The 11,449-nt window shown below is 39.2% G+C and overlaps 1 non-coding gene across 1 annotated transcript; it reads left to right on the top strand.

The window, feature by feature from the left end:
* Positions 1–10,028: 10,028 nt before the first annotated feature.
* On the top strand, positions 10,029–10,135 carry LOC127116717 (small nucleolar RNA R71). The gene has a single exon (XR_007801513.1). It is a non-coding gene; the product is annotated as a small nucleolar RNA R71 (small nucleolar RNA).
* The last annotated feature ends 1,314 nt before the right edge of the window (positions 10,136–11,449 follow it).

Genomic DNA, 11,449 nt, shown 5'->3' with positions numbered 1-11,449 from the left:
CTAAGAAAATCTAACAACAAGAATCTGACTGGAAAAAATCGCACCCCGTCCGCAAAGACTCACTTCTCCTTATATAATCCCCACTCTCCTTAAAAATAGCCTTGGATATCTACTAGTGGGGAGCGGTTGGTTGAAAAAATAAGAAACCATCGTGGCGAAAAGTGTTGAGAAAAACAAGGAGGACCGGGTTGGTAGCGGCTGCCACAACCCTAATCTGGTCCTCATGGCGGGCGCCGTTTCATGTGAGGTGGGCGTCACCTTCATGTAGTGTGGTGGGCATCACCTAAATGCAGTGTGGTGGGCGCCACCACTTCCTAAAACCTTATGGAGGGCGCCACTCTTCAAATTATGGTGGGCGCCACCCTTCCAAGTGTGATGGGCGCCACTATTCCTATTTTTGCTCCATTTTCTTCTCTTTTTCTTTCCTTTTTGATATTTTCCTCTTCGCTTGCCTAGACATCTCTTATTCGATAAATACCTGAAATAAACATAAAATACGACGTAATACTATGGAAAATCAAGTAAAAAGCAATGCATGTTACGTCAAATATACGATACGTTTTCGCGTTATCAAACTCCATCATACTTAAACCTTTGCTTGTCCTCAAGCAAATGTTGCGTACATAAATAAAAGAATTTTGTAAAATTCTGCAGCATACAATATCAAGACTAGTGAAAAACATAGTTGCATTCAGATACTCATTCTAGCCTACAAACTCTACTTTGGTCAGAGATTGCATCTACAAGTACTAACTTCCACACTAAGGGTATCATTGTAACACATAGTCGTAATCGTGCAACCATAAGTCTCCCTCCTACATAGACCAATCAATATCATGTCATTGTGCCTAAGCCTACCTTACTAATCCTTCTTTTTATCCTTTTTCATTCTAGTGCAATCACATTAAGCCTGTTATCCTTTCACATTCATAGCAAGATAATTTGTTAGTGACTATGATCTCATCATTATTTATTTATTTCTTTTTAACACTTTGGCTCAAATACAGCTAAAGATGGTTATACCGTTGGGTTAAATGACCGGGTGAGGGTCACCTAACTTAGAAGGAACAACATTTTTCATATATTTTGTTAATCTTTTTCTCTTTTAAGCCCGAGATCATACACTTATTTGCATCAATTTCTTACGTAGTGTGTGCTTAGGATGGTGCTGCCTGCTAGATAAACTACTTAAGGAATATTAAAGGATAGAATTTAAGGCTACGACATGACAAATACTCAAATCGATCTTATACTTGGGAGATTTAAGGTGTTAAAACGATACCGATCTTGTAAAGTTTTTCCAAATTTCTACTATTCAACCTAAGTTTTATTTATAGTTTAGAATTTTCAAAAGATGTACCGTGTTTCTAAGTCAAGTTTTTTGCAAAAATTTGGTATGGCTTAAGCAAATTGGAGAGTCAGTAAACAACATAAACCACACATAAAGACTCGACAGTGTAATGATATTTGACTCAACTAACACTTATCAATTTAACAAAGAAAATAACAAAAGGAAATAACAATAATTTAAATCTACCTAGAAAGCGATAAATAAAAGCAGTAAAGCTTCTTCTCCCATACTTAAACCGAGCATTGTCCCCAATGCAACGACATTAGATAGCAAAGAAAGGTAGAACTTGGGTAGCCTGCTACTGGCGCCTTCTACCACGTGTTCGTGCATGTCCACCATTCCCAGGCTGGTGAGGTGGCGTACTCACATAAGAGCCATATTCTTGTAGATCCTCCACACGCACTGTCAATGCTGCCATTTCATCAATCAGACTAGACATGTTCTGTTTAGTCCTGAAAGCGTAATCATGTTGGTCATGCTGCATCTGGAGAAGTATTTGCATCATTTCTGTTTGCTGAGCTTCCATGTTTTGAAATTATTAGTCGCACTGGGCGTCTAATTCGCTACGCCGCAACAGTTCAGCATATATGTCATCCAGAGTGGCAGGTGCCCCATTTCTTATTATGGGTCTTTGGATGGATGATGTACCTGCAACATTTTCAGAAGACATGTGTGTGGTGTGTGGGTGTGTGTCAGTAGCGGGAGTAGCTTGCTCCTGAATATAATCCTCATCGATGTCCCTGCCAGCAACTACCTTCTCAGGAATGTGCGCGGGGACTTGGTTAGGGACCGTATCATGAATATAGCAATAATTTTCCAGGTTGCACACATCTGTGCGAATTGGGTTTGGGAGGATGAAATCTTGAAAAACATTATTTGCAACCATTAGGTGAAACTTACCGTCTCGCCTTCGTTTTACCAATTTGATGCTCCTTATCATGTCAATGTCAATAGCACGAGGCGGGAGCAGAGTTATCCAGGAGAATTTATCTTCGAGTCCTAGGACTCAGGCTATTGAGGTTATTAAACCTCCTAAAATAATTGGCCATCTCCTCGCGTTGACAATGACCTACATGTGAGAGAACATGAAAGGGGCGGTATTTACCTTTTGTGGCAGAAAAGTGGCGAACAAATAAAATAGTTCTTTTTCGTTCACCTTGTTAGTGTTAGATCGACCAAAAATGGTGCATGCCAATATTTGGCAGAAATAACGAATAGTCGGATTATGAATTAAAGTGGCTTTATTTCCCTCAAAACCATGGGTTATTGTACCTGCTATTACCCTACAAAATGGTTGGAAGGCATGCTGCCAACCTTCAGTATCTGGGACCTCACCTACTACGTCATTCCCATGGGGGAATTGTAGCAGGTCCGCTAGTTGGGCAAAGGTAAAAGCATATTTTATATTGAACAAGCGGAACTGGACAGTCCCACTGGAATAGTTTGTGTTGGATGCAGGACTAAAAATAAGTGAACCAAGGAATTCTAGTGTTAATTGGGCATACACCGTGTCTTTAAAAGATAGGAAATAATTTAAATTTAAAGTATTTAACATATGATTAACACTATCGAGAATTCCTAAGGCTATTAAGCAGGGTTCATCGGCGTACCTTGTTGATTCGATTTCTCTTGCGCCTAAGGCCGTGTAAATCTCTTCCTGCAATTCACCTGGTTCGCCGTTTCTGAACAATACTTTGTATTCTCTCATTTGTGCCATGACTAAAATTCACACTACTTGTGTAATGTAGTAAGAATGCAGCAAGAAAGAGGAGAATTATGTTTATGAGAGGTGTGGTTTTGTGAGATTATATTGGTGGTTTACATAGAGATGATGGTGGTTGGAAATTGATTAATGAGATAAATTTTCTTGAATGGAGTTCAATGCCTCGGTCAAAGAATTTGAAAATGGTTGAAAAGTCTTTAATACATTGTCTAGCATGCAAGGGACAAGGCAGTTAAGGAATCGATGTGACAATAGCACAACAACGTGCACGTGAGGATTAATGAAGTGGTTGACGCCACTTTTCATGTGTATGGAGGGCGCCACTAAGAGGGTGTGATGGGTGCCACAATGTTCACATGGGCACAGCCTGTGTGTGGCAGGCGCCACATGCAGTGTTGTGTGTTCCCATGTGTTCTCATTTTGACTTTGCATATTATCTTTTTGACCAAGATTTTGCATGTGAACTTAATTTGACCGGCATTTAATAGTAATTGTAATATTAGGTGAAAGAAAAAAAACAGGATACATAGGAGTGAAAATTACGGATAAAATAGGATATGGTAAAATGAAATCAAAACATAAAATCGAAAAAGAAAAGAACGAGGAAGATAGGAAAGAATAATATAATTCGTCTATTAGATAAGAATGAAATAATTACAAATTCTCAATGTGTAAAAACAACAATAAAATTCAAAACATGAAAATAAAATCTAAAATCAATGTCAGTAAATCAGTAATATTCATAAAAATTAGCCATTATGGCGACTGCTGGCAGGAGGAGCAAACGAGTAGAAGTGCTGGTAAATGTGATCCAGGTTCTCTGTCACTACATCCATAAAATTGCGGAAGTCCACACACAAAGTGCTCATCTCACCTCTCAGGTTGGCGATGTATGTTTGGACAACGTCGATGGCAGCAACATGATCGATAAGAGGTGCAACAGGTATAGCAGGGGCGCGTGATTCAACGTCAGAGAGAAAGGTATCATAGTGGTAGTAGATTTAGGGGAATCTCTAGAGGAGAGAGTGGCGCATCAGGTGGTCCATCCAAGTCGTAAAGACAGTTGTTCCTATCATGTACACTCGTCCTATGGTCTAGCAGGGTAAATAGGTGTACTACTTGGCGGTTAATTAGAAATTCAAACACATCCGGGCCCAGGTTTCTAATGATACTAGTGTTGAAATAGAATTGGATGTTCATTGGTCGTATAAGTCTGATAAGTGGATGTTTCAGTCCAATGGCATTTGCGATCATGGTCACTAAGCCCCCTACTAAGATTGGTCCATGGTTATCTTACGCTAAATGGTCCAAATTAGCTATCATAAATGTAACGGCGTTAATAGGACGAGCTTGTGATGCACAATACATTATAAAGAGCTCGTCCTTGGACACAGAGGTTATGTTATGTTCCTTTCCAAATAGGGTGTAAGTTAGGATCTTATGAAAGTAACGAATGGCAGGGTTGTGGATATTCTCGGAATGCATGAGATCCGACTTGGGATGGTTGTTTCCTGTGATGCTACCCCAAAAGTAATCTAATTCAAGGTCTACAAGCTTATCTTCCTGGGTGATGGTAAAGGTATCAGGACCATTAGGGCATCCTAGGAGTTCAGCTATTTCTGTATGAGTGTAGCGATACTCACTATCGAACAACCTAAAGGTGATGAGGCCTTTGTTAAATCCCATACCATGGTTTGGAAGGTAAACTAGGGAGCTTAGGAATTCTAAAGTTAACCTACGGTAGGAACTAAATTTTCTTTTGATAGCAAAGGTATCCCAGTCGATTTGGTTAATTAGGAACATAACATTGTCTCTTATACCTAACTTGGTCATAATATGTCCATCTGGGTATATGGTTAGTGCCATTTCTCTCAGAGCTAGAGCCTCAAAATGTCTCCTTTGACCTCTGCCTCTGAAGACTATATCCATGTAATCTACTTGTTGCATTGTGATGGTCAGTAGCTAGATAAATTTAAGTAGTAATAACATTAAGTTAGTAATAGTTAATAATAAAGAAAAATACCGATTGACTTGTGAAAAATAAGAAAGAAAGATAATGAGAAACAAGCAATAATAATAAATAGAAATTTAGATGATTGAATTAATAATTAAAAGTAGAGTGTGGGTTGTCTCCCACCAAACGCTTTGTTTATTGTCGTAAGCTCGAAAAAAATTGGATAGATGTCAATCTGGTGAATGAGCGGGCATCTATGTAAGTTTTAGATTCACGATGAAATCATTGTTTTCAATGTTATGGTAATGTTTCAGGCACTGACCATTTACTGTAAATGGTTCGCTAGCTTTTCCTTTTATCTCTATCGCTCCATTTGGAAAGACGTTGGTAATTTCGAAGGGACCGGACCACCTAGAATGAAGTTTTCCTAGAAAGAGTCTAAGTCGGGAGTTAAACAAAAGTACTTTGTCACCTTCCTTAAACTATTTCCTCGATATGCGATTGTCATGCCATTTCTTTGTTCTTTCTTTATAGATCTGGGCATTCTCGTATGCATCTAATCGAAGTTCTTATAGTTCATGGATATCTAATATTCTTTTCTCGCCTGCGGCAGTATAATTAAGATTAAGGGTCTTAATGACCCAATATGCTTTATGTTCCAATTCTACCGGCAGATGACACGATTTTCCATAAACTAGCTTAAAAGGCGTGGTTCCTATTGGGGTCTTATAAGTTGTCTTATATGCCCACAGGGTTTCGTGTAATTTTGAGGACCAATCTTTCCTAGAAGTGGCAACCGTATTTTCTAAGATTTGTTTGATTTCTCTGTTTGAGACCTCTACTGGCCCACTCGTTTGTGGGTGATAGGGCGTTGCTATGCGGCGCTGGCCTCCATATTTGAATAATAGCTTTTCAAAAAAATTTGAAATGAAATGGGAACCACCATCACTGATGACAAGTCTCGGCACGCCGAATCTAGGTAAGATTATGCGCTTAAAGAGTCTAATTACCACTCATGTGTCATTTGTTGGAGAGGGTATAACCTCGATCTATTTTGATACATAATCGACCGCAACGAGGGTGTACTTGTTACCAAAAGAAGATGAGAATGGTCCCATAAAATCAATTCCCCAAACATCAAAGACTTCTACTTCCAAAATGCCTTTAAGTGGCATTTCGTCGCGTCTAGATATGTTGCCAGTGCGTTGACACCGGTCGCAATTTATGATCATGATGTGGACATCTTTCCACAGAGTGGGCCAAAAGAGGCCGGCTTGCAAGATCTTGGCGCAAGTCTTCGAGGTGCTTGCATGTCCTCCATAGGGAGCAAAATGACAGTGGGAGATTATATTTTCTACCTCATCTTCGGGTACACATCGACGGAATATACCGTCGGCACCTCTCTTTAAAAGTAGAGGCTCATCCCAATAGTAATGTTTAAGATCGTGGAGGAATTTTTTCTTTTGTTGGTAAGTCAAGTCTGGTGGAAGGACCCCAGCTACTAAGTAGTTGACGAAGTCAGCATACCATGGCAGCGTGGTTTTAGTGTAAATTGCTTCCACTACCTCGTTTGTTTCTATATCCTTATTGGTTAATGCATATTTAGTTGTATTGCTTTCCAATTTGGCTATGAGTCGTTCATAAGGAAAATCGTCATTTATAGGCACTCGTTCAGGTTCAATACCTTCGATTCTTGACAAGTGATCAACCACGACGTTTTCAGTGCCCCTCTTATCTTTGATCTCTAGATCAAACTCTTGTAGGAGTAAAATCCACCTTAGGAGTCTTGGTTTAACGTCCTTTTTACTTAACAGGTACCTAATTGCAGCATGATCGGTATAGATAATTATCTTTGCTCCTACTAGGTAAGAACGAAATTTATCTAGAGCGAACACTACAACTAAAAGTTCCTTTTCTGTGGTGGTGTAGTTCATCTACGCAGGGTCTAGGGTTCTACTTGTGTAGTATATTGCATGAAGTTTCTTATCCCTCTTTGTCCTAAGACTGCGCCTACAACATAGTCACTAGTGTCACACATGATTTCAAACGGTAATCTCCAATCGGGCGGTTGCATGATGTGTGTGATGATAAGAGTTGTTTTCAGTTGTTCAAACGCCGCTAGGCATTTGTCGTCAAAGATGAATTTGGCGTCTTTCATCAATAAGCCAGTCATTGGTTTGGTGATTTTTGAGAAATCTTTAATGAATCGCCGGTAGAAACCGACGTGTCCTAAGAAGCTTCGTATTTCTCTTACGGTTTTCGGAGGTTGAAGGTTTTCTATAACTTCTATTTTAGCCTTGTCAACTTAAATCCCCTTATCAGACACTATGTGTCCAAGTACGATTCCTTGTCGGACCATGAAATGAGATTTTCCCAGTTTAACACGAGGTTCACTTTTACGCATCTTTCGAGTACCATTTCAAGATTCGATAAACATCCTTCAAAGCTCTGTCCATATACAGAGAAATTATCCATAAAGACTTCCATGATGTCGTCTATAAAATCAACAAAATTGACATCATGCATCTTTGGAATGTTGCGGGAGCGTTACATAGTCCGAACGGACATGTGAAGGTCATTTTCTCTTGGTCGTCAGGATGAATAGGAATTTGGAAAAATCTCGAATAACCGTCTAAATAGCAGAAGTGAGAATGCTTAGCCAATCGTTTAAGCATTTGACCAATAAACGAGTGACTTTGTTTAATTTTCTATAATCAATGCACATTCTACTTCCAGTAATCACTCTTTGTGCTATAGATTCTCCTTTTTCATTATTAACAACTGTGACGTCTCCCTATTTCGGTATGACATGTACTTGGCTGACCCATTGACTATCGGATATTGGGTAGATAATCCATGCTTCTAATAACTTTTGCACTTCTTTCTTTACTACATCAATCAGAATGGGATTTATCCTTCTTTGATGTTCTCTAGAGGTCTTACTGTCTTTCTCTAGCATTTTACGATGCACGCATATGGAAGGGCTTATTCCATTTAGATCTGAAATGTTGTAGCCTAAAGTAGTTGGATATTTCCTTAAAACGTGTAGAAGCTTTTCGGTCTCCATCTGCCCTAAGTTTGCATTAACTATTACAGGTCGCTCGAGTTCAATGTCTAGGAATTCGTACCTTAGATTTTTGGGTAGCGTTTTAAGTTCTATGGTTGGTTTCTTTGGGCAAGGCATATGATCGGGCGTTAGTGCTAGGCATTCGCTTAGGTTGTCATCTTGGTGTTCCTTACTCCAATTTTCATCTTCAAAAGTATGAGGCCTTGGAATTTTCAGTATTTCGGAGTATGATGTTTGTTCATTCTCCATTTCTCTTATACATTCATCGATGACATCCAGTAGACAACATGTATTGTCTATAGCAGGTGCCTTTAAGAATTGCGTCAAAATGAATTCGACTTTTTCCTCACGAACTTCAAAGGTTAGCTTGCCTTTCTTAACATCTATAATAGCTCCGATAGTGGCTAAGAATGGTCTTCCTAATATGATAGGGATATTTGAATCCTCTTTTATGTCCATGATTATGAAATCCGTAGGAATATAGAACTGACCTATGCGTAGAACGTTCTCTAACATATCTACGGGAAATTTAACAGAATGATTCGCAAGTTGTACGAACATCCTAGTAGGTCTTAGTTCTACCATTTTAAGCCTTTCGCATATAGACAAGGGCATTAAGCTAATACTGACTCCTAAGTCGCATAGTGCTTTGTCTATGACAAACTTTCCGATTACACAGGGTATGGAGAAACTCCCTGGGTCTTTCAGCTTATGAGGCATATTATTTTGTATTATGGCGCTACACTCAGTGGTAAGTGTAACAGTTTCGTTATCCTCGATCTTCTTCTTGTTAGATAAGATTTTCTTAAGAAACTTAGCCTATGAGGGCATTTGGGTGATGGCTTCTGTAAAGGGTATTATGATATTCAATTATTTTAAAAGCTCTACAATTTTTTTAAATTGCCCTACACTTTTAGATTTAACGAGTCTTTGAGGATAAGGGATATGAGGTTTATATGGTGGTGGAGGCACATATAGTGCTTCTTTCTCTACGGCCTTTTCACTTTTATCTTCCTTTAATTCGTCTTCCTTCTCAGTTATCTTACCAGGGTCTTGGTGCATGGCTGGGTTTTGAATTCTAGGGTCGGTCGGTCCGTCTAGTTATGTCCCACTTTGTAGTATAATAACATTTGCATGACCTTTCGGGTTTTGTTGCGGCTGTCCAGGAAATGTGCCTGCAGGAGCAGCAGTAGATGCTTGTTGTTGAGCCACTTGCGAAATTTGTGTTTCCAACATTTTGTTATGGGTGGCTAAAGTGTCTACCTTGTTTACTAACTGCTTGATTTGCTCACTTGTGCGTATGTTTTGATTTAGGAAATCCTTATTTGTTTGGGCTTGGGTAGCTATGAAGTTTTCCATCATTATTTCAAGGTTTGACTTCCTAGGAGCATTTGGAGCATTTGTGGCAACTTTATGATATCCTGGTGGTACAACAGGTGCTTGGTTAAGTGCATACAATGCATTATTGTTTTTGTATGAAAAGTTAGGATGGTTCTTCCAACCTGGGTTATAGGTGTTTGAGTAAGGGTTTCCTTGAGCGTAGTTCACCTGGTCTGTGGAGACTCCTGTCAAAAGTTGACATTCAGAGGCATCATGCCCAGGAACTCCGCATATCTCGTAGTTTAGTGCTACGGCAGCCACGGTGGTTGCGGGTGTTATGGTCAGGTTTTCTATCTTTTGAGTAAGAGCATTTACCTTAGCATTGACATGGTCAAGACTACCTATTTCGTACATACCGCCTTTCGTTGGAGGTTTCTCTACGGAGGTTCTTTCGCTTCCCCACTAGTAATGATTCTGGGCCATACTTTCGATAAGTTGATAGGCCTCATTGTAGGGTTTATCCATCAGTGTGGCATATGTGGCGGCGTCTATTGTCAATCTTGTGTTGTACAAAAGACCGTTGTAAAAGGTATGAATGATCAACCACTCTTCTAGACCGTGATGTGGACAAAGCCTCATCATGTCTTTGTATCTCTCCCAAGCTTCAAAAAGTGATTTGTTGTCTTTTTGTTTAAACTCGTTTATTTGGGCTCTTAGCATAGCCGTCTTACTAGGTGGGAAATATCGTGCTAAGAAAACTTTCTTCAACTCGTTCTACGTAGTGACAAAGTTGGATGGTAGAGACTGGAGCCAAGCTCTAGCTCTATCTCTTAATGAGAATGGGAAAAGACGTAGTCTTATAGTTTTGGGGTTGACACCATTTGCTTTCATTGTGTCTGCGTATTGCAAAAACACTGACAAATGTAGGTTCAGGTCCTCTGTGGGACTACCTGAAAATTGGTTTTGTTGTACGACTGGCAACAACGAAGGTTTTAGCTCGAAATTATTTGCCTAAATGGCAGGGGAAGCGATGTTGTTATGTGGTTCATCCTGCGAAGGGATGACATAGTACTTAAGAGGACGGTTCTGCGGTCCTTCGACAATCTCTGGTTGTATAACTGGTGGTTCAGAAATAGGGATATTAGGACCAGGAAGATTTTTCTTGATACGATGTTCTCGTATCAGGTCTTGTATCCGGTGTTCTAATCTTAGATAATGCTCTGGTTCGTCGAATGATAGTTTCAATTCTCGCCTTGAGAGCGAGTACTTGGCATACACTTGACATATTAGATAGGGAAATAGGCTTGTTTGCCTTAGTTTATACTGGGAAACACTGGAGTTATGATATCGACTAAATTAGTCCCTGGCAACGGCGCCAAAAACTTGATCGCGTGACTTACTAAGTCCATGGGATTCGTGACTACAAGTGCACAGTCTTATCGCATAGTTTTAAAGATTATCGAACCCAAAGGACTAATAATTGAACGTAGCGTTATCTAATGTTACTATGTAAATCTAAGGCTGAGGATATTTCTAAGAGTGGAGGGACGAAGAGAAATAACTATAACGAGAACAAAATATTAATAAAGATATTTAATAGCGGGATATCGGTATGTAACGCATTAAACTTCAGGGATTCGATGGATAATTGGTGTAGTCTTAAAGTTCTCAGTAGAAATTATTTATATAAAGGACTTTGTCTCACACTCTCGTTTTTATTTTACTCTGACCATACTCTTAAACCCGAATGCTTGGCTCTCGCGGTCTCGTTTGAATTTAAAAGTAATGTTTGAATATAAAAAAGTATAATTAATCCTAAAGCGCTCTCGCTGTGTTTAAGATTAATGCCTAGTTTCAGTTATCCGATTAAAATCTCAAACTCTCGTTCTTATTGATCGTAACCTTTATTTTCTTTGTACTCTCGTACGAAAAATAGTTTCAAATTTAAAACAAGAAACTAAAACCGGAAAATAATATTTTATAAAAGCCAACACCAATTATTTATGAATCCCGTCGTTTCGACGGCCTTTACAT

The sequence above is a fragment of the Lathyrus oleraceus genome, chromosome 1 (genome assembly GCF_024323335.1).
Source record: "Lathyrus oleraceus cultivar Zhongwan6 chromosome 1, CAAS_Psat_ZW6_1.0, whole genome shotgun sequence".
In the NCBI taxonomy this organism is placed as follows: domain Eukaryota; kingdom Viridiplantae; phylum Streptophyta; class Magnoliopsida; order Fabales; family Fabaceae; genus Lathyrus; species Lathyrus oleraceus.
The sequence above is the reverse complement of the archived record's forward strand: the minus strand, read 5'-3'. Positions and strand labels throughout refer to the sequence as shown.